Genomic DNA, 26559 nt, shown 5'->3' with positions numbered 1-26559 from the left:
ATGCATGTTTTAAATCCTTATTTACAACCCTGATTGATCACATAAGACACTAATAATAATTGAGAACTTCATTGTAACAATGTAGGTGATAACTCCGTAAAAGGCCATATTTTGAGATCTTTTTACTTAAGTTATTGGATGTCTAAAGGCTCATTTAGGATCATGTATACGTATTTTAAAGCATTTAGTTGCATGTGGTGGATTTCGATTTGCCGTGGCATTTTATTTTTACTACGGTGCTGCTTTACGAGAAAGGTACTTGTCTGATGATGTGCAGGTATTGATAGCAAGAAGAAGAGGAAAGAAAATGCCGTGACATAGGGATATTGCTGAGCAAATTGAATTTGCCAAGTTCAACTGGCATTTCGAAAGTGTTGTAAGTGCGAGAAGATATTTTTGCAGCCAGTTGTATCCGACTCCTCGAGAGCTCTGCCCGAGAAATCCACCTCGAAGATCCGCCTGGAGGGATCGACGCTATGCCCGCCGTTTCTGCTGATGACGCCACCTGACCCTGTAGATCATGCCTGTCCTTGGGCGCCAGCAGCAGGATTTTGCCGGTCCATCAGCCAGCTACCCAGGCTGCATTATAGACTGCCTGCTCGGCTCCCAAGTAGCTCAACTATGGTTTTGGGGTTTCCTAAGATAGTTAACATCAAGTCCTAGGATTTGTTTCCCATATAAATAGAGGATGAAGCCATATTAAAGAGGACTTTAGTTACATACTGGTTTAAGCTTAAAAAGTTAGAGTGAGAAGGTCTCACCTCTCTCAGTCAATCCGTCTTTTCGTGGCATTTCTCCTTAACTAGCAGAAGGGAGTGGCGTTCTGAGCATACGAGAAGAGCCAGTCCGCTGGGAGCAGTTCTTGGTGGTCGAGAGGAGCATTGGGCAATGCACGTCTAAGGCTTTCTCTCCTCCCCTTAATTCTTTGCTTTCATATTTTGTCGTTGGGTTGTAAGGAACGAATGGAACTTGTCTTGAACTTGTTTATTTCGAACCCCACCATGAACTAATCCTATTTGGTGGGAGTTCACTTGGATGTCTAAGTTTTATTTTCAATGAATGGTTGTTTTGTTATGTTTTAATCTATTTTGTTTATGAAACTTAATTCTTTGAGGTTGTAGGAGCTACGAGAGTAGTCTTTCCTTAGAAGGTGTTTAGGGTTCGAGAGAATGCCTAGGCAAAATATCTTTAGTCTTCGAGAGAAGCTAGGGAGGAACTACATAAACAAAGGGCTTCTAGACAGTAACTAGGCCTAATTCATCTTAGAGATAAGAATAGGATTTTATTCGACTAAATGGAGTAGAGCATAACCAATAGGTTAGATGTTAATGCTGCCGCAAAAAGGTATTGCTGAGACATATCCTGTTATCTAAATAAATAGGATCACTGTAGGGGTTTACGCCAATCGGATTTGCCAGGGCATCTTTAATCTGTCGAGTCCCTTCCTAGAGATAGCTGAGGGAACTTTAGTAGACTCTGTCGGGCAGGTTAAGCATACATGAAATACCATTCAGAGAAATAGACATAGGTTTTCCTAGTGACTCCCATCGTTCATTCCCATTGCTGCTAGTTGTGTGAGAAAGCTAAAGTCCTACAAATTAAATCCAGTATTTGTATTTTTATTTTGCCTTGACATTTCCATTTTACTTGCACGTATTATAATTTCATTTGCCACGACATATATAATTACTACCACACCACCATCATTCTATTTCCACATCAGTCATTCCATTTTGCCACAACATTATCATTTATTTATACCATCACTAACTTTATTTAGGTGACAAAGTAAAGTGCCTTGACAAACCTATTTGATTTCCCTAAGTCCCTGTGGAGACGATACTCGACTTATCACTTTATTTCTTGTTCAATTGTGTATACTTGCACACATATCCGCACCCATATTTAGTACTCACAAAGAGCGGACAAGTTTTTGGCGCCGTTGCCGGGGAGTTGGCAACTGGAAGTTCAATTGATTTGTCATAACATTCTTATTTTGCTTGTTCATATTTTCTTTTTAGTTAGCTTAATATTTTTTTTACTTTCCTTAATTTTTCTTCATTTATTTTTCTAGGTACATGACCCAAAGTAATCCTGAAGAGCCATTAGAACCTATTGATCCTTAAATCGAGAGGCTTTTTAGACACAGAAGATGCGCTCAACATGTAAACATGTACCAACTCGGAAATCAAGGCACTGGCCATGAAGAGGATTAGAATGTCGGGGCAAATTTAAATTCTAGGAATGCAGCCAGACCTCGCACCATTCGTGATCACTTAAATCCGATCTTAGAAGATTTAAATTCGGGAATTGTGGCCCCAAATATTTAGGCAGCCCATTTCGAGCTTAAACTCGTCATGTTCAATATGTTGAACTATAGGACAGTTTGGGGGCATGCCAAATGAAGATGCCAGACAGCATATTCGTAACTTCTTGGAGGTGTGTGATTCGTTCCGCCAACAAGGGGTGCACGAAGATGTTTTGAAATTAAAGTTGTTTCCTTATTCCTTATGTGACCGAGCAAGGGCGTGGTTGAGTGGCGTTCCAGCGAGTTCAATGGAATCGTGGACAGATCGGTGCAAAAAATTTTTGCTGCGGTATAATCCTCCGAATATGAACACTCAATTGAGGAACGACATTACTTCCTTCCGTCAAGCTGATGACGAGTCGATGTATGAATGTTGGGATCGATACAAGGCATTGCTTCGCAAGTGCTCAAATCATGGTTTTCAAGATTAGACCCAAGTGGTGATGTTCTATAATGGAGTAAATGCACCCACGAGGATGATGCTTGATGCCTCGGAAAATGGGACGCTGCTTGACAAATCACCAGGAGAGGCATTTGACATTCTAGATAAGATTTCCACTAATGATTATTAATTTCCATCCACACGGCTAGAGCTGGGCGCAAGTCATATGGAGCTTTCGATCTAGATTCTAAAGATAACGTGTCCGCCTAACTTACTGCTATCACCAACATGTTGAAGAATTTGCAAAGACAATGTGAGGTGAGAGAAGTGAAGGTAGCTCATTCAGCATGTTTATTATTCCACGGCAATCACAACGAGAATGATTGCCCAACCAATCAAGAATCCATCAACTTTGTAGGCAATTTTAATCGAGGTAACAACAACCCTTATTCCAACACATATAATCCTGGATGGCATCAACATCCGAACTTTTCATGGGGAAATCAAGGATCCAATAATGCCCATCAACCAGCTCGACAACAGAATTACAATGACTCTCAGGGTTATCAATCGAATATGTCATGGCATAATTCTAACAAAGGAGGACCATCTTCATCAAACACAAGTTCTCTGGAAGCCATAATACAAGAATTTATTGCAACAATAAAAACAATGATGCAAGACCATGCGACCTCTATCAAAAATCAAGGAGCGCTGCTCCAGAGTCATAGTTCGTCGCTGAGGGCGCTAGAAAGTCAAGGTCAAATTGCCGTGGCATTACAAGAACGCAAACCAGGACAATTACCGAGTGACACTGAAGTCACTAAACCTAATGGAAAAGAGAGCTTCAGTGTGATAACTCTCCGAAGTGGTACACAAATTAACGCTGAAGACATGTTTGGGGGAACACCAAAGGATGAGTCACCCCCCTGTGACCGAGCAAGCTAATAATGAAGTGCAAGAAGAAGCACCAGTGGAAGAGGAAATGGCTGAGGAGTCATCAAGTAAAGAAACTGATGGGAAAACAAAGATGCCAATGTAACTTCTGTTCGTACCCCGTCAGAACAGGAAGCCAGACCCCCACTTCCTTTTCCGCAAAGACTGAAGAAGCACAACGAAGATATTCAGTTTAAAAAGTTTGTTGACATTCTGAGTCAACTGCAAATCAATGTTCCTTTTCTAGAGGCTATGGAACAAATGCCCACCTATGCCAAATTTTTAAAGGAAATCGTTACCAAGAAGAGAAAGGTTGAGCAGTATGAAACAATTGCCATGGCAAAAGAATTTTGCTCTTCCTTAAGTAAACTGCCACCAAAGAGACATGATCCGGGCAGCTTCATCATCCCATGTTCAATAGGAGATAAATTTGTTGGGAATGCATTATGTGGCCTTGGCTCAAGTGTGAACTTGATGCCTAAGTCAATATTCGTCCAGCTTGGGATAGGAAATGTGAGACCCACCTCAATCATCTTGCAATTAACTGATCGTTCGCACGTTCGTCCAGAGGGGCGAATTGAAGATGTCATCGTACTAGTTGACAAGTTCGTCTTTCCAGTCGATTTTCTGATTCTGGACTGTGAGGTTGACGCCACAAACACCCATAATCTTGGGGAGACCCTTCCTAGCTACCGTTCGTATTCTGATCGACTGTGAGAGGGGAGAGCTAACGATGCGAGTGGCTGATCAACATGTCACCGTAAATGTTTTCCGATCACTTAAGTGCATGGATGATTATGAAGAATGCCAGAGCATTTTAGAAGTTTACACAGTAATTGCAAAAGAAGCAGATAAATTTTTCCATGACAATTTCATTCAGCTGGGTGATAATGCGGGACTGTTGGAAGACTTAAAGGCCGAAGAGCCTAACGACTTTTAATCCGAGGAACAGCAGGCTAGCTTTCTCAAGGCTAGCCCAGGTACGCATTTTGAACCTTTAAACTTTGAAGAGTTTGTTCCTCCCAAGCCCTCATTATAGCATGCTCATACCTTAGAACTTAAGAATTTTCCATAGTATCTTAAATATGCTTATCTGGGTAGTGATGAGACATTGCCTGTGATTATTTCCTCTGCCCTTACTCCTAACCAAGAAACTATTTTGCTGAGTGTTTTGTCACAGTATAAGAAAACGTTGGGGTGGACGATGGCAGATATGAAGGGAATAAGTCCAACAATCTGCATGCACAAAATCCTGTTGGAAGAATGTCATGGAAAATCTATAGAGTCACAATGGAGATTGAACCCAATCATGAAGCAAGTTGTGATGGAGATTCTCAAATGGCTGGACGCTAGAGTAATTTACCCCATTTCGGATAGTTCGTGGGTAAGTCCCGTTCAATGCGTGCCCAAGAAAGGGGGCATGATCGTAGTGACGAGTGAAGACAATGAATTGATACCTACTCGCACGATCACCGGGTGGCGAATTTGCATGGACTACCGTAAGCTTAACAAGGCCACCAAGAAGGATCACTTCCCTTTTCCGTTCATCGATCAAATGCTAGATCGACTTGCTAACAAGGCATTTTATTGTTTCTTGGATGGTTACTCGGGGTACAACCAGATTGCCATCGCACAGAGGACCAAGAGAAGACCATGTTCACGTGCCCCTATGGCACTTATGCTTTCCGAATGATGCCTTTTGGACTCTGTAATGCCCCGATAACTTTTAATCGCTACATGCAAGCCATATTATCTGACATGGTTGAGGATTATCTTGAAATTTTTATGGATGATTTTTCTGTCTCTGGTAACGACTTTCAAAAATGCCTCGGTAATTTGACAAAGGTGTTGAAGCAGTGCGAAGAGGCCGACTTGGTACTGAATTGGGAAAATGCCACTTCATGGTAACAGAAGGCATTGTTCTGGGTCACAAGATTTCTACAAAAGACATTTAAGTTGATAAGGCCAAGATTGAGGTAATCGAGAAACTTCCTCCACTAAACTCTGTCAAGGGCATTCAGAGTTTCCTTGGACATGCTGGATTTTATCGAAGATTTATCAAGGACTTCTCTGTAATATCCAAGCCCTTGTGTACCCTACTTTAATAGAATCAACCATTTGTGTTCGATCAAAAATGCCATGGCGCATTTAAAGAGCTGAAGCAAAGCATTATCTCTGCGCTGATCGTAGTTCCCCAAATTGGATGGCACCGTTCGAATTAATATGCGATACAAGTGATTTTGCCGTAGGAGCTGTGCTCGGACAACATAGAGGTAAAATTTTTCATGTGATTTATTATGCTAGCCGTACCTTAAATGATGCACAATTGAATTACACTACTACTGAAAATAATTACTTGACGTGGTATTTGCATTTGACAAGTTTAGGTCATACTTGATAGGCACAAAGGTCATAGTTCACACCGATCATTCTGTTATAAAATATTTAGTGAACAAGAAAGATGCCAAGCCTAAACTGATAAGATGGATATTACTATTGCAAGAATTTGATTTAGAGGTAGTTGACAGGAAAGGTACTGAAAATCAGGTTACAGACCACCTATATAGGCTAGAGAACGTTTCAGAATGCCATTACATTTTTGATATTAAAGAAGAATTCCCTGACGAGAAAATTTTATATTCCACGGTAATTCCGTGGTACGCTGACCTTGTTAATTTTCTTGTTAGCGATGTTTTCCCTTATGAACTAAATAGCCAGGGCAAGAAGAAGTTTATGCATGATGCCAAGTTCTACTTTTGGGATGAGCCGTACTTGTTCAAGCAATGTGCCGATCAAATGATTAGGCGGTGTGTCCTCGAAGAGGAGTAACGTAATATCTTATACCATTGCCACACAGCAACCTGTGGAGGGCATTTTGGAGGTTCGAGGACTGCTGTAAAGGTCCTCCAATCGGGCTTTTATTGGCCATCATTATTTAAAGATGCCCACGAATTTTGCAAAGCGTACGACAGATACCAGCGCACTGGAAACCTTTCCAGACGACATGAAATGCCACTGCAAAATATTCTGGAGATAGAACTTTTCGATGTTTAAGGCATTGATTTTATGGGACCATTCCCATCTTCTTTTGGGGATTTATACATTTTGCTTGCGGTGGATTATGTCTCGAAGTGGGTTGAAGCAATTGCTACGCCGAGAACGACTCAAAGACGGTGCTCAAGTTCCTTTACAAGAACATATTCACTCGATTTGGAGTACCGAGAGCCATCATCAGTGATGAAGGCACCCACTTCGACAACATATTAATTACCAAGGAATTGCAGAAATATGGAGTATGACATAAGATTGCCACGACATACCACCTGCAGATAAATGGGCAAGCTGAGGTGTCCAATCGTGAAGTCAAACAAATCCTTGAGAATGTGGTGAACCCTCGAAGGAAAGATTGGTCCCCCAAGCTCGATGAGGCATTATGGGCCTATAGGACGGCATTCAAAACACCTCTGGGAATGTCGCCTTTTAAGATGGTATATGGAAAAGCCTGCCACCTCCCGGTTGAGTTGGAACACAAGGCATATTGGGTAATCAAGAAGCTAAACTTCGACGCACAACTTGCTGGGGAGAAACGATTGCTTGACTTGGATGAAATGGAGGAGTTTCGAGCGCAAGTATATGAAAATGCCAAGCTCTACAAGGAAAATACTAAGAAGTGGCATGACAAAAATATTTTGCCACGTCATTTTCATAAGGGCCAGAAAGTGCTGCTCTTCAACTCAAGGCTCAAACTCTTCCCTGGCAAACTAAAATCACGCTGGTCGGGACCGTTTGAAGTTCACCATGTCTACCCATAAGGCGCTGTTGATATCAAGAACCTGGACGATGGATCCATTTTTAAAGTCAATGGCTAGCACCTGAAGGCTTACCAAGGAATCCCACCTACGCGTGACAAGTCGGCACTGCTCTTGCATGATGTCGACATGGGTCTGGCATCTTAAAGATGCCATGACATTTTAAATTTACTGTTGTGCATAAATAATTTTTACTCTACCATTATTTTAGTCTTTCTCATTTTTAATTAATTATGTTTATTTTATTTTTTTGCAAGATACTTCCCACATGACCATCACGTGAAGAGTATGGAGGAAGCTTGTGAAAGTTGGGCGGCAAAAGTGATTCATAAAAGGAGGGAACTTTTTCACTTTTACCTAGGATTAAAACTTTTTAACTTTCAATTTTTGTCTTCTTCCTGTCTAGACCCCACCATTTCTCCTTTTATCCCCCACGTAATCTCATTTCTTGTTTTATCTTCATTTCCTTTTCATTTTTCCTTGACTTGTTCTATCTTATCTTCCTCTTCTCTCTTTGACCAAAACCTCCATAACCGTCCAAAACCCCAAGTTTTTTTCTTTCTTTCTCCCTTCTCTGATTAACGATGGTTCATTCCCGTCCCCCTACACCACCTTCGCCACCACAGTTTATGGATGATTCCGCCTGTGAATGGTTCCAAACAATCAAGAACTGGCGAGTATTTTTTGAGTTGGGGTTTTCTTCTTTGAGAAGGAGGATGATGCCTTCGGAGGTGAGGTTCTCGACATGATCACCAAGCATAAGTGGCAAAAATTTGCCAAGCATCCCGCCACCGTCAATGCTACTTTAGTGAAGGAGTTTTATTCCAATATATCCGAGCCAAACCAGCATACCGTGATGGTTCGTGGCATCTCTATTCATTTTACTTCTTCTGCCATTAACCGTTACTTTAAACTGCAGGATATTACAGATCATCATACATCTTTTGCGCAAGAAGCTGACAACGAAACTTGCCAAGGCATCTTGGAAGACCTTTATCTTTCGAATACGCAATGGAATGGACAGCAAATAAGTCATAAAATCGTGGATCGGGAGAGGCTGCTCCCACAGGTGAAGTTGTGGAATCATTTCATGAAGCACAAACTTTTACCCACGTCCCACAATACTACCGTGTCATGCCAGCAAATGCTCTTGTTGTATTCAATCATTTTCTGGCGAACCATCGATGTGAGGAAAATTATAGTGGAACAAGCTCATCTGTGTCTGAAGCGACCTGCCAGTGCCCTGGTATTTCCAAACCTCATCACTGCCTTATGCCGAAAGAAGAAGGTTCCTGAAGAAATGTTTAATGAGATTCTACCGGGTATTGCTGAAATTACCATAGCAAAAGTTCCTTTGTTGTTGGGACTGAAGGAAGTAAAAGGGAAGGAAAAAGAGGCTTCCATATCTCGCGTTTCTTCATTGTAACATTCCAAGGCAAATTCTGATACCCTGGAGCAGGCAGTCCAGCGCACTCACGAGCATATCAGGCAACTGTCTGACAAACTGATGACATATTTTGCCTATGCCAAACGCCGAGATGAATTTCTCACCAGTGCCTTGATGGAATTCCTCCCGCACACTAACTTCACCATTCCTGTCTTTCCTGACATACTCGTGCCACCGAATGATGATACCGAGGCATCTGCAGAAGCATTTCATCCTACCAATACTGATGCCCCTCAGTCGTACGGTGCAGAGAGTCCCTAGCCCGCTGAACCTGAAGAGTCTGCTAACGCTGAAGAGACCGATGACCCTGATCCCATCCATGTAGTGTCACCCGACACAGATCAAGAAGCCAACCTCCAACTCGCTAATATCCCGGAACTAGCGCAACTTGTTGAACCCTTGGCAGCAGAACACCCTGATTTACCGCAATATGCTGCACCGATAGAAAAAGAGCAACCTGAAGTACCACATCCCACTGAGTCCACCTAGGAGTCACAATCAAAGATGCCACGGCAAGCTCCTTTGCGTAGGAGCCGACGTTGCCTGTGGAAGGCATCTCAGTATCAGGAGATCCCACTCCCAGCCGTTCCAGAAGGACCTAGCATTCCTCCAGCCGAACCTGTGTCTAACTCAGAGCACTCTAGCCCTGCCAAGCTAGGAAAGCGCACTCGCCACGCAACCGCTGCACCACCACCCATTTAAAGACAATGTACCTTGTATTTGCATTGCATTCATAACATGTAGTTTTATTTTCCCTAGTTTTAGTCAGTATTGGGGACAATGCTTCTCTCAAGTTTGGGGGAAGTAGGGTTCTCGCATCATTTCATGATAGTAGTAGTAAAATAAATATGCCATGACATTAGTAATTGCCTGAATAGTTTTCTGGAATTAGTTAAGGATGCCGATGATGATGAATTTGATGGCTAGGATAGAATGTACATGACTGGTTGAGGATGATAGAACCAACCCTAGGACTTGCTTCTTTGAAATCCTTAAATACACGACTGTATGTTTTCCATGCTTGAGAAACTTAAAATTTTTTATAAGAGAATTCTTAAAATGTTGTGGCATAAAATTTTGAATGATGAAAAACCCACTAAAAAAATTGAAAAAAATGAAATGAAATGAATGAAGTTATGAATAAATGCCTCGACATAACTGTAGAGGAACACTCCGCTATGCCATGGCATAAGAGCGAATAAAAGTAGTCACGGGATGACTCTACCTGACTAGATCGGGGGTGGAAGGTATGCTCCCTTTCACCTAGAGTGTGGGATGGTAAAGTAATGAGCTGACTACCCTCGTAGCTGAATTAAAGAAAATAAAGCAAGGTGGGAGTAAATTTTGTGAATGCCATGGCAAATTAAGAAAGCTTGCTTAGAAAATTTTTAAATTTGTTAAGCATGGACTGGATACAACACATACACACCCATACAAAGAATCTTGCCCTAGGGGACAATACTAGATTTCTTGAACTAGTCTAGCATGTTGAAGCCATTTATGCTGAGGGCTAAAATTTTATTCCATGAAACTAGTTGTCTTCTGAACTTGTCATGGTATTTTTATTTTGCTTTTTACTATCCATTGCTTGAGGACAAGCAATAACTTAAGTTTGGGGGTGTGATAACTTCGTAAAAGGCCACATTTTGAGATCTTTTTACTTAAGTTATTGGATGTCTAAAGGCTCATTTAGGACCATGTAGACGCATTTAGTTGCATGTGGTGGATTTCGGTTTACCGTCGTATTTTATTTTTACTACGGTGCTGCTTTAAAGGGAAAGGTAATTGTCTGATGATGTGCAGGTATTGATAGCAAGAAGAAGAGGAAAGAAAATGCCGTGACATAAGGATATTGCTGAGCAAAATGAATTTGCCAAGTTCAACTGGCATTTCGAAAGTGTTGTAAGTGCGAGAAGATATTTTTGCAGCCAGCTGTATCCGACTCCTCGAGAGCTCTGCCCGAGAAATCCACCTCGAAGATCCGCTTGGAGGGATCGGCGCTCTACCCACCGTTTCTGCTGATGATGCCACCTGACCCTGCAGATCCTGCCTGTCCTTGGGCGTCTGCAGCAGGATTTTACCGGTCCATCAGCCATCTACCCAGGCTGCATCATAGACTGCCCTGCTCGGCTCCCAAGTAGCTCAACTATGGTTTTGGGGTTTTCTAGGATAATTAACATCAATTCATAGGATTTGTTTCTCCTATAAATAGAGGATGAAGCCACATTAAAGAGGACTTTAGTTACACACTGGTTTAAGCTTAAAAAGTTAGAGTGAGAATGCCTCACATCTCTCAGTCAATCTGTCTTGCCATGGCATTTCTCCTTGACTAGAAGAAAGGAGTGGCGTTCTGAGCATCCGAGAGGAGCCAGTCCGCTGGGAGCAGTTCTTGGTGGCCGAGAGGAGCATTGGGCAGTGCACGTCTAAGGCTTTCTCTCCTCCCCTTAATTCTTTGCTTTCATATTTTGTCGTTGGGTTGTAAGGAACGAATGGAACTTGTCTTGAACTTGTTTATTTCGAACCCCACCATGAACTAATCCTATTTGGTGGGAGTTCGCTTGGATGTCTAAGTTTTATTTTCAATGAATGGTTGTTTTGTTATGTTTTAATCTGTTTTGTTTATGAAACTAATGCTTTGAGGTTGTAGGAGCTACGAGAGTAGCCTTTCCTTAGAAGGTGTTTAGGGTTCGAGAGAATACCTAGGCAAAATATCTTTAGTCTTCGAGAGTAGCTAGGGAGAAACTACATAAACAAAGGGGTTTTAGACAGTAACTAGGCCTAATCCATCTTAGAGATAAGAATAGGATTTCATTGGACTAAAAGGAGTATAGCATAACCAATAGGTTAGATGTTAATGCTTCCGTAAAAAGGTATTGCCGAGACATATCTTGTTATCTGAATCAATAGGATCACTGCAGGGGTTTAAGCCAATCGGATTTGCCAGGGCATCTTTAATCTGTCGAGTCCCTTCCTAGAGATAGCTGAGGGAACTTTAGTAGACTCTGTCGGGTAGGTTAAGCATAGAGGAAATACCATTCAGAGAAATAGACTTAGGTTTTCCTAGTGACTCCCATCATTCATTCTCATTGCTGCTAGTTGTGTAAGAAAGCTAAAGTCCTACAAATTAAATCCAGTATTTGTATTTTTATTTTGCCTTGACATTTCCATTTTACTTGCACGTATTATAATTTCATTTGCCATGGCATATCTAATTACTACCACACCACCATCATTCCATTTCCACATCAGTCATTTTATTTTGCTACAACATTATCATTTATTTATACCATTACTAACTTTACTTAGGTGACAAAGTAAAGTGCCTTGACAAACCTATTTGATTTCCCTAATTCCTTGTGGAGACGATACTCGACTTATCACTTTATTACTTGTTCGATTGTGTATACTTGCACACATATCCGCACCCATATTTAGTACTCACAAAGAGCGGACAGTAAGTAAGTTTGGATGTAAAATTTGAGCATAAATAAGGCCTTTTTGAGCAGGGGTATCAGTACTGTAAGATATTGTTCTTAAGGAATTGTAAAATTAGCCTAGTTTGAAAAGGAGTATCGATACTCCTTGAAGGAGTATCGATTTTGAGGAATTTTTGAAAACATCAAAGCTAAATTTGGTATTGATACTCATGGAAGTATCGATACCAGGGTAAAAGTATCAATACTCCCTATAGGAGTATCGATACTGAGATTATTTTCAAAACATTGAATCTAAATTTAGTATCGATACCCCGTTTAGTATTTGTACCCTAGCTTGGAAGTATCAATACTAGGCGGTGAATATAGATACTATTCTTTTTCAAAGCATTTAATAATAGGTTAAAGTATCAATACCTAAGGCAAAGTATCAATATTAAGAGGTCAGACTGATACTGAAAGGCCAGTATCGGTACCAGCGTACATTTTAAGTTAAAGATTTTCAAGGTATTGTAATGGGGAAATGAGGCTCCTAAGAACTCTATAATTACTTTCAAATAAGACTACAAGTGGAAACAATAATAAAGCTTAATAGAACGTAGAAGCAAGATAAAGTAGGGATAAATAAGACTAGCCCTATTTGATGCTCGGGAAACAAACGAGACACCAAGTTCCTTTAGTTCAAGGTATCAAAGTATAGAATTAGTCCGGATATCCTTAACGAGTGTGCAAGACACTTTATACTAAATAGATAGGGTGCAAGGTCTGACACTCGCAAGGTGTGGGCTAGTTGGGGGTTTGATGTCCGATGCAGAGATTTTAGGGGAACATCCTCGGTAGACTAGATGGGTGTGTGAGCTCCAAGATGCAGAGATCCCTTAGTCGCACCATGATGTCTACCGTAGCGTAGAGAGTGAGTATCACAAGGATACCTATTAATAATTGAGATTAATAGATTTATTTTACCTTTTATTTAGTTGTTTGAGCATGTTTTAAATGAACCCTTATTAGTACGATTTAGTTGTTATCATGGCACTGAGCTAATTAGCTCACCATTTGGAATTTGATCCCTTACGCAGATTCTTAGGTGGAGCACTTGAAGAACTTTTGTGTCGAGCAGATACAGACTCAGATTTTCGGAGCAGAGTACGTCTCGGTTTCTTCTTAGAGGGCATGTATATTTTTAACTCTTATTTTGTATAATCGAGTCGTAACTTGTTTTAAATTCAAGGTTTGTATATTTGAATTTTGTATATGTGGGAGCTCCTGACTGTAAAATGTTTAGCATGAAAGTTATTGTCTATTTTATCACAAGTAATTATTAATGTATTTTTCCATTAACTCTGATAAAGAAAATTCCGATTAGCCACTCCAGTGGTTCCATGTGGCGCTCTCATTGGACGACTGTGTGTCATACTGGTGTAGTGTGTTATAGGAATATTCGTACCTTTGGGATGATCGGTAAGCGGAAAAAAATATCATTGCTAAACTGGGGGCATTGATCGGGTCTTTGCCCAACGTCATTCGCAGTTTTTGAGCAATCTTGAGGAGACTCTTAGGCAAGAGCTTGATATTATTCTGGAACAAGAGGAGTCGATTTGCTAACAAAAAGTAAGATGTAATTGGGTATTATCTGGGGACCGCAATACCAAATAATTTAAAGCTTGTGCTCGTAATAGAAGGAAAGTCAACACAATTCGAGCTCTTTAGGGGATGATGATAGTTGGAGTATGGATGATCTGAGCCTCCGTGTCATGGCAGTTGAGTATTACATTAAACTTTTCTGTTCTATTGGTGAGGTGGGGTACATGTACTACGTTTGTAACTATTTTCCGTCTGATATTGGTCCGATTGATAGTCTTTCCACCCCGGTCTCTGAGGAGAAAGTTCAGCGTGTCGTGTTTGATATGCAACCAACAAAGGCTTCTGATATTTATGGTTTTCACGCATTCTTTTATCTGCAGAATTGGAGTCTTGTCGGTCCTAGTGTTGCTCAGCTTGTGCGTGATTGTTTCAGTTGGGGAAGTTTCGGAAGATCTCAACCAAACATTGCTTGTATTAATCCCAAAAGTTGAGCACCTGGAGCATTTGTCTCAATTTTGGCCAATTAGCCTTTGCACGGTCTTGTATAAGATTGTAACAAAGGTGATTGGTAATCGGTTGAAGCATTTTCTACCTAGATGGATCTTGGAGACCCAAACTAGCTTTGTTCCTAGAAGGGTTATTTCGGATAACATAATTATTACTCAGAAGGTAGTGCACTCGATGAATTGGAAAAAGTGCATGAAGGGGTGGATGGCAATCAAGATTGATTTGGAAAAAACGTATGATCAATTGGAGTAGCCCTTTATTGATGATACTCTATTTGATATTGGTTGTCCCCCAACTCTTCGAAAATTGATTATGTTCAGAGGAGTCCGTCAAGGTGATCCCCTGTCACCTTACCTTTTGTCTTGTGTATGGAAAGGCTATCTCAGGCCATCAAGCGTACAGTGGATGACAATCTATGGAAGCCAATTTGCTTATCTCGCGGTGGCCCAAATCTCTCCCACCTTTTTTTCACTGATGACCTTGTTCTTTTTTCGTTGAAGCGTCTCTTGAACAGCTTGTTGTTATTAAGAGAGTTATTGGTATTTTGATGATGCTTCGAGGCATAAAGTGAGCCTCTCAAAGACTAATATTTGCTTTTCGAATAACGTTGATAAAGCCTTGAAAGGTGATATTAATCAACGATTCTAATTTACTCTTGTGGATGATTTAGGAAGATATCTTGGAGTCCCGCTTTTACATAGTCATGTAACCTGTGCAACTTATCGCTACCTAGTTCAAAAAGCCCGAGATTGCCTCTCAGGATGGAAAGCTAAACACCTTTCCATGGAAGGTCCTATTGTGTTAGCAAAGTCTGTATTAGTAGGTATTCCATCTTATACAATGCATACTTGTTACTTGCCTAAAGGGGTTTGTCAGGAAATCGAACGTGTCATCCGAAATTTTGTTTGGGGTAGCTTTGAGGAGAAGAAAAATGTTCACATGATTCGTTGGGATATCCTTTGCTTGCCCACACATCAGGGAGGGCTTGGATTTTGAAGGTTGCACATTCAGAATGAAGCAATGCTTATGACAGTTGGTTTCCGATTAGTAAGGAATCATGATCATCTTTGGGCTCGGGTACTTCGAAGTAAGTATAAAATGACTAAATTTCTTCCTGAGTCAATTACGAAGAATAGTTGCTCTCGACTATGGGGGGTCTTGTGTGGAGTGAGGTACGAGAATGAGTTGTTTGGAATTTGGGCGATGGTCTCACCGTGGAATTCTGGGATGATCCTTGGCTGGGAGAGTTGAGGCCCCTCCGTGCCTCATGTCCAACCCAGGGTCGTATTCCACCGGTTAATGTGAAGGTGGCCTCTCTTGTAGGTCCTAATAGAGAATGGCGATGGGAAGAAATCATTCCGTTCATTCCTCTATTGGTGTTTTTGAATTTAATGGCCTCGAACCACCCTTACTTCATGGTGGTTCGGATAATCCGGGATGGAAATGGGAAAGTAAGCGTATCTTCTCTACTAAGAGTGCTTATAGTCGTCGGTGCAACTTTGATATCTTGGAAGGGGATCCGATTTGGAAGACTATTGCTGGGTATAATGGATTCCCCCGTGTTAAAAATTTTCTTTGGATTGTGTGCAGGGGCAGGCTTCTCTCAAATGAAAAACGAGTTAGGAAGCACATGGCTTCCGATGCAGGGTGTTTAGGATGTGGAGCGGCAGTCGAATCAACAATCCATGTTCTCTGGAATTGTTTGCCAGCTAAGTCTGTTTGGAATAGACTGATCAAATATGAACATCAAGTTGAGTTTTTTACCAGTTAGATTTATTGGCTTGGGTCGAGCGTAATCTTTTGAACCACTGCCAATTCTCGCTTAATCATGTTGATTAGGGTGCTTTGTTTGGCTTATTTTATGGAGTCTCTGGCATCAAAGAAATAGATTGATCTTTGACGTGGAGTTTATAGAGTTCGAAAATGACATTCAAAAAAGTTTTTTAATGCAGCAAGAGCTCCTTCATTTTCAGTCGCAACAGTTAAGGAGGATGTGACCACTAGAACGATCCCTGTATTGGCAGGCACCCCAACAAGGATGGCATAAACTGAATTCTGATGGTTCTCGGCGAACAGATTCGGGATTGAGCACGTGAGGTGGTGTAATTAGGGACTCAGCTGGTAGTTGGGTGGCCGGTTTCTCCAAAGAAATTGGTGTTTGTTCGACATTGGATGCTGAGTTTGTGGGGTATATTTGAGGGGTTGAAGATGGCTTGGGAGTTGGGTATTCGAACGTTAGTGGTCGAATCGGACAGCAAGCAGATTTCGGTAATTGATCTTCTTCAATGTTCCGGATTTAACTCACCCATGGTTGTGAGTTACTTGCGTGTTCCTGGAGTGATGTTTTGGCTTTTACCCCTCGAGATTGCAACAAGGTTGCTGATGGAATGGCTAGAGCAGCTTGGTCTTTTCCATTTGGCTTTCACTCTTTCAATGCTCCTACTGCAGCGATTTATGAACTGAACCAGGCAGATCGTGTTGTCATCTCTTCTGGAACTACATAACCTTCTTCATGGGTTATCTTTTTTAATCAAAAAAATATTAACGATTAGCATTTAACGAAAATAATGATGTGACACTTAAATAAATTTGTTTAATTTACTTATATTAAAGTTCAACTAAACTGATAGAATATGTAATTAATGATAACTAAAAATATAATTGTATAAGTTTACTTAACTAGTATATCATTATTTTCATCAAATATTAACAGGTAATGACTTGGTTGGTAGCAACTTAACAGTGGAATTGTCTAATTGAAAAATAAATAGTTTGTTGATAAAAATAAAAGCAACAATATAGTTTAGTGGCTATATGAGTACTTTACCCTTAAAATTAAATAAAAATTCCCTTTTTTTATTTTGGATAAAATACGTAAGAGGTTTTCAAACTATACTTAAATGATATTTTCAGTCACTTAACTTTCAAAAGTTATTTTATAATTTTAAAACAATTTAATTATAAAATATCATTTTTAACATAATTTAGAGACTATGGTGTACTTCATCCTAATTCTTTTGAAATTTTTAAATCGTGTTATAATTTTTTAATAAACTATATTAAAAGTTTAAGTTATGTTCAAATGTTTTTTTAACTATTAAAAATTTGAAATTTATAAAATAATCATTTAATTTACAAAACTATTTCAAAATGATCATTGTGACATTACAAAATGATCATTATTTTTATCAAATGGTTACAATAATGATAAAAATATCAAATTATTACATAATTTTCATTAGAATTATCAAACTTTGTGGTTATAAAAATATCGCAATAATCATTTTATAATAATTTAATAAATTTATAATTATAAAATAAAAATTGAGTGACTAAAAAATCATTTGAGAATAGTTTAGGAACATTTAGTGTACTTTATCCCTACTTATTTTTTTTGGACTATGTAATTTCGTTTTTTAATTTTCGTGCTACCAATGTGACGAGGCCGCGTAGGGTTTGGAGTGTAGGAGGCATTTTGTATTTTAATCGTACTGTACACGCGATTACAGCGGTGGGTTGAAATATACACACACGTTAGTGGATATATTATGGGTAAACTATACTGTTTCTCACTATACTATACCTTCTCTCCTATTTTTCTTATCAAACTTTTAATTTTTTTATTTTGCTCACCAAACTTTACAAATTGAATCATTTGTTCACTCCTCCATTTTCTCTCTAACGACTGATGATATGGTTTTTTTATTTAATATAAATAATTAAAAAATAAAATAAAAATAAAAGGTGGTCGGATATCACCGTCGACCGCCGTATATGGTGGCCTTTTGGTCCCAAAATGGGATAGGTCACTTCGTCTCAACGTCGTGAGTTCGAATACGACTTCCATTTTGTCGGAAGTTGCTCCAAAGTCCACAAATTTGAGATTGAAAGTGAGGAAACTGAAACGTTTCAGTCCAAACTAACCAAAACGACGTCGTTTTAGAGTATATTTGAGTTTTTCAAAACGGTGTCATTTTAATTTTTGTGCCACATCATAACACCGTTAAAAAGTTAACGACTGAGTGAGCAAAATGATTCAATCTGTAAAGTTTAGTGAGTAAAATAGAAAAATTGAAAGTTAGGTGAGGAAAATATGAGAGAGTATAGTACAGTGAGGAACGGTGTAATTTACCCATTTATTATTATCATCCCAATCTTATACATTTGATTATTTTTTTAACGCACGAATTAAGTGATCTTAGTGGTAAAGAAATTGTTGTTATTCTTTGAGGTCCTAAGTAGGGTGAGCAAAATTAGACTCGACTCGAAAAATCATTTTTTTAATTTCGAGTTATTCGAGTCGACTCGAATTATCGATTCAGTTTTCGAGTTGAGTCGAGTTGAAAATTTGAAATTTCGAGTTACTCAACAAATAAAAAAATTAACTACATATTTTGATAGTTTTACGATTAATTCCTTGATTTCATTATTCATTTAGTTTCCCCTTTGTTTTAGGTCTATTTTTTTACCAAATTTGAACCACATACTCCTAACTATCATATAATATATATGCACTTTCAACTCCTCTTTTTCGATAATTGTTTTTATTTTTCAATTTAGTCACTCAATTTTACATAATTTCATAATTTCTTCAATTCATACTTTATTTTAAGTCATTTTTTAACCACATTTAAACAACATGCTCATATAACACAATATAATACCTATGTAACTTCAATTCTTACTTTTTCACTAAAAATATACTCTATTTTTATTTAGTCCCTTAACTTTGCATTTTACTCAATTTGGTTCTTTAACTGCAATTGTTTGCAAATTATTTCTTCTCATCAATTCCTTGACTCATTTATACTTTCATTTATATTTTACTCTCAAAATGCTTTCTTTGAAATATAATATTATGAATATATTTTATATTTTTATATTATATTTTATATATTAAATAATGTTATAATGTAAAAAGAATATAATATATATAAACTCGAATACTTGACTCGAAAAAATTTCTAGTTAAGTTCTAATTGTAAAATAAGAATCGTCAACTCAAATAACTCGAATTTTTTTTACTTGAATCGATCAAACACTCACCCCTAATCTCGAGTTTGAGCACTAGAAATGTCAGATGCGTGAGCGTTCAATGTCAAATAGTTGAGAGTCATTTTTGAACAAATATTGCATTGTACTTACCCTATATTAATAATAAAAAAAGATTATTGGCTTAATTATAAAATAAGTGCTCAAACTATATAGTTTTTTCAAAATAGCCTAAACTCTTTTTTGAATCATCCATGTGTCTAACGTTACAAACGTTAACACTTTAAGTTCTCGGGCCATAACTGTCGTTAAATTTAGCTAGTAAGTGACACGTGTCATGTTTTGGTAATTTTAAAAATTTATTTTTATAGAAAAAATAAAAATATTATAATATTTATAAAAACTCTAATTTCTCTTTAATTATAAAAAAAACCCAAATCCCTAACAATCTTAAATCTCTAATCGTCGATGTCATCCTTGTGGATCGCGACCACCACCGCCAACGTAGTCAATGTCATCTACCTAGTCATATGCCATCATACTTGTCACCGATTGGCCGTCGGGATTGGATTGGGTTACGATTTGTTACATAGATTGTTCATGTGGAGCTGTGTCGATGGCAAATGGTGGCGGTCAGTGTGGGTTTAGGGATTAAAATGAGAGTTTTCAAAGTTTTGGAGGATTTTTAAAGTATTTCAAAAATTTTATGTGTTTTTAAGTATACTTTTAATTTTTAAATTTTAAATAAAATTTTTAAAATTACCAGAATATGACACGTGTCTTTTAGCAACAATATTTAACATCAGTTGAGGTCCGAGCACTTAAAGTGGTAACATTTGTAACATTAGGCACCTAGATGATTCAAAAAAAAAAGTTTGAGCACATGTTTAGAAAAAAAAGTGATATAGTTTAGGCACTTATATAAGAATTATGCCTTGATTAGTTTGTAATTACTTGTAATATTTCTTATATAAAATTGAAAAAAGTTTCAACTAAGAAAAAACTATCTTTTATTTATCAGATTATTACATTTAAATTAAAATAACATTTTATCTTATCTTATTATTAATTTTTTAATATTATAAATGTTTTATTAAAAGTTTTTTTTACATCCATGTTACACTATATTTTCATCATGATTTTCACTATAATTTAAAGGCTTATATTATAAATAAGTACCTAAAGTATACTCTTTTTTCTTTTAAGTACCTAAAGTATTTTTGGTCAAAATTAGTACCCAAAGTTATCTTTTTGGTCAAAATAGGTACCTAAAATATTTTATGTCAAAATAGGTACCTAAACTCTTCAAACTTTTCATCTAAGTTCTGAAAAAGTTGACATGTGACATTGATTAAAGAATACTTTAGGTACCTAGATGAAAAAAACTAATACTTTAGGTACTTATCTTGACAAAAAAAATTTTAAGTACCTATTTTGACGAAAAAAATAACTTTGGGTACTTGTTTTGACCAAAAAATACTTTAGATACTTAAAAGAAAAAGAGGGTATACTTTGGGTATTTTATTTGTTATATAAACCTAATTTAAATGATTGAATTTTGAGTTTTTTATTTTTAAAAATTTCATTTATACATATTTTGAGTGTTTTTTTATGACCACAACAAAAGAGTTTTAAATTTTAACCAAAGTTACCTCGTAATAAACAATCCCTAAGCTAGAATACTTCGGTACAAATGTGATAGACATCAAATGCTTATGCTGAAGGCTCTAAATCGAATCAACGTTATAGACACAAAAGCCATCCAAGCAAGGAAAAAAAAGGGGAAACAAACCTCTAGAAAAAAGAAGCAACTAATCCAGTAGATACAGACAACAGTTCAAAGAACTCGGGCCTAAATTTAAATCCCTACTCAAGCAATCAAAATTTCTAAATAGGAACGACCGATTTAGTCATCAACACTTTTCCTAATGAAAGAACTAAAAACGAATCATTTCAAGCAACTTTTCCTTCCGTTTCTCTCAATTCTTTCAGAAACGAAGCAGAAACTAAATCGCTTAATAAATCAATATCAACGAATTACTACTTCCGACAAAAAACATTAGCCTGATACATTACCTAAACAAGGAATTCAGCAGCAATCAAAAATAATATTATTATCAACTTAAAACAAATTTTACGAAATAACGAACTTTAAATCGTAGGGAGCAACGCTCCGACCAGAAACAAGAACAACTACGTGATCCCAATGACAACGTCCGATAGCAAATGTGAATATATCCTTTCAATTTCTCAGATCAGAGCCTTTTCTTGTTTCACGATAGCAAATATGAGGGGTACATAGCAGCAGATGGCATGGCGAGATTATCATGGGAGCATCCGATGGGCTTAGTTCACTATTCTCGACCTCCACCAGTGGTGAAAACAGTGATTGCAGAAGACCAATACTCGGCTAATGTTCTCTAGTTTGGCCTTTCTCTTCCCATTGTATTAACAAAAATTACCTCGTAATATTATATGATACCGATTATAAAATATTATTTTATTAAGTTCTTTGACTATTAAAAGTTACAAAATGATCTATTGATTATAGAAAGTTGTTTTTTTGAGTCCCTTCATTCGTTATGTTCCAAACTCATCATTTTCCGCTAAAAAATTAAATGTCATATGAGTTGGACGTGCTTGAGATATATAATCGTTTGAGATTATGAGATCAGATTTTATCATATCTTAGTTTGTAGGTTAATGTACAACTTAGATTGCGTTAAATTTTTAACGGAAAATAAGAGTTTAGAACGTAATGAATAGTCTAGTGACCATTAACTTTTAATAGTCAATGAACTCAACAAAGTAACTACTATAATTGATCCTTATAACTTTCAATAGTCGATATTATATAATTAAATAAAAATATGTATTATAAAATTGTTATGTGAGTGTATTTTTATCGTTATTTAACAATTTTTTGAACAAAACCAATAAGGGTCTCATTAAAAATTCCTTCTCTAAACCTAACAAGGGGAAAAGAGTGTCCAACTATCATAAATCAAGAATCAATACATCAAACATAATGTCACTGTAAATTATCTTGAGACAAACCTAGTCAAAAAAAATAAAGTACCACTAGTTCTAATTGCCCAACTACCTAACTTGTGATCAACAATATTACAAGAATGAGGAGAAAAGGTAATATGAAATCTAGGCTTAGATTGAAAAATAGCACGAGCTTCCCTGGCAAAAATACCAAGCGTAGAAATGTCCTTTGTGAGTGATCTTGTGCACAAGCATCAACGAATCAATCTCAAATTGAACAACCTCCCACCCATTATCACATGCAAGATGTAAACCAGCAAGAAGCGCATGAAATTTTGCAAATCCAGCTTCAAAGCAACCAATCGATGTTTGAGCAAGATCGCCAATAACATGTCCTTTCCAATCATGAGCTATAACACCAACAACATTGTAGACGCCAGTTTTTGTCCTGGTTATAATTATTTTTTTATTTTGTATTTATTATTTACAGGTTAAAAACAAGATACAATGGGCCACTAACCCAAATAGCAGACCCAACATTACAGGACCTGACCCATTAAAGGGCCCAACAACAAACCTTCCTATAGAACAAGGCTTGAATGAAACCAACCCAATCTTTTAGGGTTTGTTAGAAACCCTAGGTGTGATGTTCTCCTCCCATAGTCACCGCTGTCCAAGTCGAGCCACACTCGCGCCACCAGCAAGGTTCCCAGCTACCCTCCGTCGCTATCAGAGCCTGTCCCATTGCCGTCATTTCAACCAAAAACTGACATGAAATCAATCAAACAGATAAATCAATTCAACAAACCATTAAAAATCAGATTAAAATTCAAAGAAGATTTGGATTTTTAATGCAGTATAGGAAAATCATTTCCCTATGACGAGCTTCCTGGTAGCTTAAACAAGTCACCATAAAAGCAACATCAAGCAACAATAGAAGGGGGTTCGGAAAAGGAGGACAAAAGAGAGAACTAAAAAAAAAATCGGGGAAAGCCATTCAAACAGTTAAAAAAAAGAGAAAAAAATGAGACTAAAAAAGAATTAAACCTTGATTCAAAGCCTTATATCTAAAACCCTTTGGTCAAAGTCTTCATTGGTGAGTGGGAAGCAACATATCTCGGTGAAAACTTCATCGGACAGTGGATTTTGCGATGGAGGAAGGTAGACTCTTCGGATTTATTTGTTAGATCTAGGCTTTTAGAGTTGGTTTAAGGTAAAAGTAACTTGGGATTTGGGTTCCAGAGAGAAAAAGGATATTTTTAGTTCTTTTTATTTTTTCGGCCACCGTCTCCAGTGGTCACGGTGGCTGTCGACGTCACTGAACGATAGCTAATCGATCATTGCACCCGAATGAGAGAAAGGAGAGAGAGGGTTTGAGAGTTTGTATTTTGGGTAAAAAGGGTGAAAAGTACTAATGAAATATAAGGCTAAATTTTAGCCTTGAGTTCCACTTATATATGGCTGATGAATTTACGTCATTTTGGGGGTAAGGTTTCTGAACCCTTGCTCATGAAACAACCCCTTTGTTGGCCATCTGCGTTTTGTAAAGTTTCGTTTGGTCCTTAAATAAAAGTTTACACTTTATGCTTCTGGATTTTAATTTTTTTTATTTACGTCACTGATTAATTGTTAACATGTTTGGGTTTATTCGTGATTTAGTCCTTTATTTGTGTTGGTTTTCACTTGAGTTATGAAGTCTAATCTCGTGTTTCTTTTGGCCTCAAACTTTAGTTTAAGTGTTCACTTTTTCATGTTTAGATTTGAGACTGACAATATTTAAATCTTGCATTTCAGTCCCTGATTAATTATTTGTTTGGCCTAAATATTATTCAGCTGATTTGTTTGGTCACCCTTGATCACGCATAAATGCATATTTTTCCTTGCACATTTTATTTGCTACAAATATAAATATGCATAAATGTAGGTGTATTTATTAGTATTTTTAATATTTTATGGAATATATTAAATCATATTGTATATATGGTATTTATGTATATATATTCTTTCATTTTTTGCGCACCTTTTATGAATATTAATTAGTGTCAACGTGTATTAAATGTTTTGCATACCTTTTATATATTTAAATCTTTGTTTGACTTTTTATGTACATTAAATACATATATTGTATTATGCCTAAATTTCATTATATACGTTTATGTACGTATTTTTTTTTATTAAGGCCGACCCTTTTTTTAATTTTACTTTATTACATACATATTTTACTTTTATTAAAATGTCGTTTTAATATTTTCGAATTTATAAAATTGTGGTTGTTTTACTAACCTATAGATGACCTCCAAAAAACTAGAGTGCCCTTCCGAGGGTTATTCGAATGAAGATAATATTTTATTGTTATTATGTATTTTATTTGACATATTATATTTGACATTTCATCGATCATATCCATGTCATTTATTACTGCTGCATTCATACGTCATGCATTCATTTTCTCGTTTTAAAAATTATCAAAGGCAATGTTGACTTGCGTCATGGTTTAACGAAATTACGTCCAACATAACTGGATTTCAATTTTTGTTAATTCACGTAGTAAGAGGACATCCTTCTTAAATAAAACCAAGTGAATTATATCATCTTTATCGAGTCAAGTATTTTATAAAGAAATTAACTCATTTTAAAATTCATCGAAATAAAAGGATCGTAATTTAAATTTTAGATTCGAATTTTACAAAATTCTACCATTTCAGATAACGTATAATCAAAGGTACTAATTTTGAGTGTTGTAGGGCTGCTTACCCTTCCTCACGTGTAATCGATTGACGAATCCTTAAAAACAAATTTCTGGTAATACGCAGATCAATTTATGTCTTAAAAATGAATTTTCTTAAAATTGTTTTAAAATACGTTTTTAGGTATTCGACCTACCTAATCAGAAGGTCGGCGGCGACTACAAATTTCAAAATAAACCGAAATCCAATTCGAATTAAATCAAATTTATCTCAATTTTTCCAAAATAAAGTCATAACTATTTTTAGACTTAATTTTTTATACTTTTAATTTTTATTTCGTAAAAAATGGTTATGAAAAACATCAATACGACGGACATCGTCAAAGGCCCCATCCGTATTGACTTTAATCGCTCTCGCAACCAATGACCGCCATCTACCATTATCCACCTTTGGAATCACACCTCTAATGGTCCTCCAATGACCACTCTACATCTTTCTCCTTTGCGTCGAACTCTAAGTACTCTTGGTGAAGAATTCTTGTATTCATAACCAAAATCCAAGGCACTTACAACCTGTTATTATGAATAAATGAATTTATGTTATTCCAGATATTCCATAAAATAAATAATAAAATAGCAAAATCATCACATCCCAAAAAAGATAACGAGTCCTCCAACCAAACCAAAGGATCAACTACATTACTAAGAGCAACACCAATAGGAATATCAGCCAGATGAAGGATCTCTTGAGTTCAAGAACAACAATGAACTGCATCCAACGTTGTTTCTTTATTAGCAGAACACATCGGGCAAATTGAATTAGTTAACCTGGTAACTTTGAGCTACTACCCAAAGGTAAGGCGTTACAAGCCACACGCCATGCAAAATTACAGATTTTTGGAAGCAACTGAATCTTTGCAATGACCGATCAAATCTTAGACCGACCTTTAGTATCATGGGCACTCTATTGCAACCACCAGTAACAATATCGCATAGAATACATGCCAGAATCATGGTTACCCAAAACATTCACATCCTTATTATAAGGGGAAATATGAACCATCAGTACCTGATTAACATCAACATCACTAAAGACCTTGCGAATCAAAGGTTCATTCCACAAGTTAGTTCTAGGCAACAGATGCTACGAAATTAACGCAAGTGCATGTGTCGTATATCAAGTAATAAAGTGATAGCAAACTAATGCTACGGATGTCAAACCCACATGGAGCAAATTTTTTTATAGTATAGTAAAGAAAGATTTGACGTGATGAGTGACAAATAAAAGTAAAAGGTAGATTTATCAGTGTTAAAGAGTAGGGAAGTGCTATAGCATTCAAGAGAGCATTATAAACCGATGGACTTGAGATGCTATTATCTTTGGGCTGCAAACATAGTAGTAATGCTGAAGTACTATGCTCATGATTAATGCTAAGATTAATTCACAATATTAAACTTTTAATTCTCATTAAAAATCTAATAT

At 37.2% G+C, this 26559-nt stretch overlaps 1 long non-coding RNA gene across 1 annotated transcript; it reads right to left on the bottom strand.

Moving 5' to 3' along the window:
• Positions 1-4284: 4284 nt before the first annotated feature.
• On the bottom strand, positions 4285-21271 carry LOC120139957. The gene is made up of 3 exons (XR_005517691.1): positions 21052-21271; positions 4737-4741; positions 4285-4295 (listed from the first exon to the last, which is right to left on the bottom strand). It is a non-coding gene; the product is annotated as an uncharacterized LOC120139957 (long non-coding RNA).
• Between the last annotated feature and the right edge of the window lie 5288 nt (positions 21272-26559).

This window comes from Hibiscus syriacus, unplaced genomic scaffold, assembly GCF_006381635.1.
Source record: "Hibiscus syriacus cultivar Baekdansim isolate YM2019G1 unplaced genomic scaffold, ASM638163v2 tig00002237_pilon, whole genome shotgun sequence".
Taxonomy (NCBI): Eukaryota; Viridiplantae; Streptophyta; class Magnoliopsida; order Malvales; family Malvaceae; genus Hibiscus; species Hibiscus syriacus.
The sequence above is the reverse complement of the archived record's forward strand: the minus strand, read 5'-3'. Positions and strand labels throughout refer to the sequence as shown.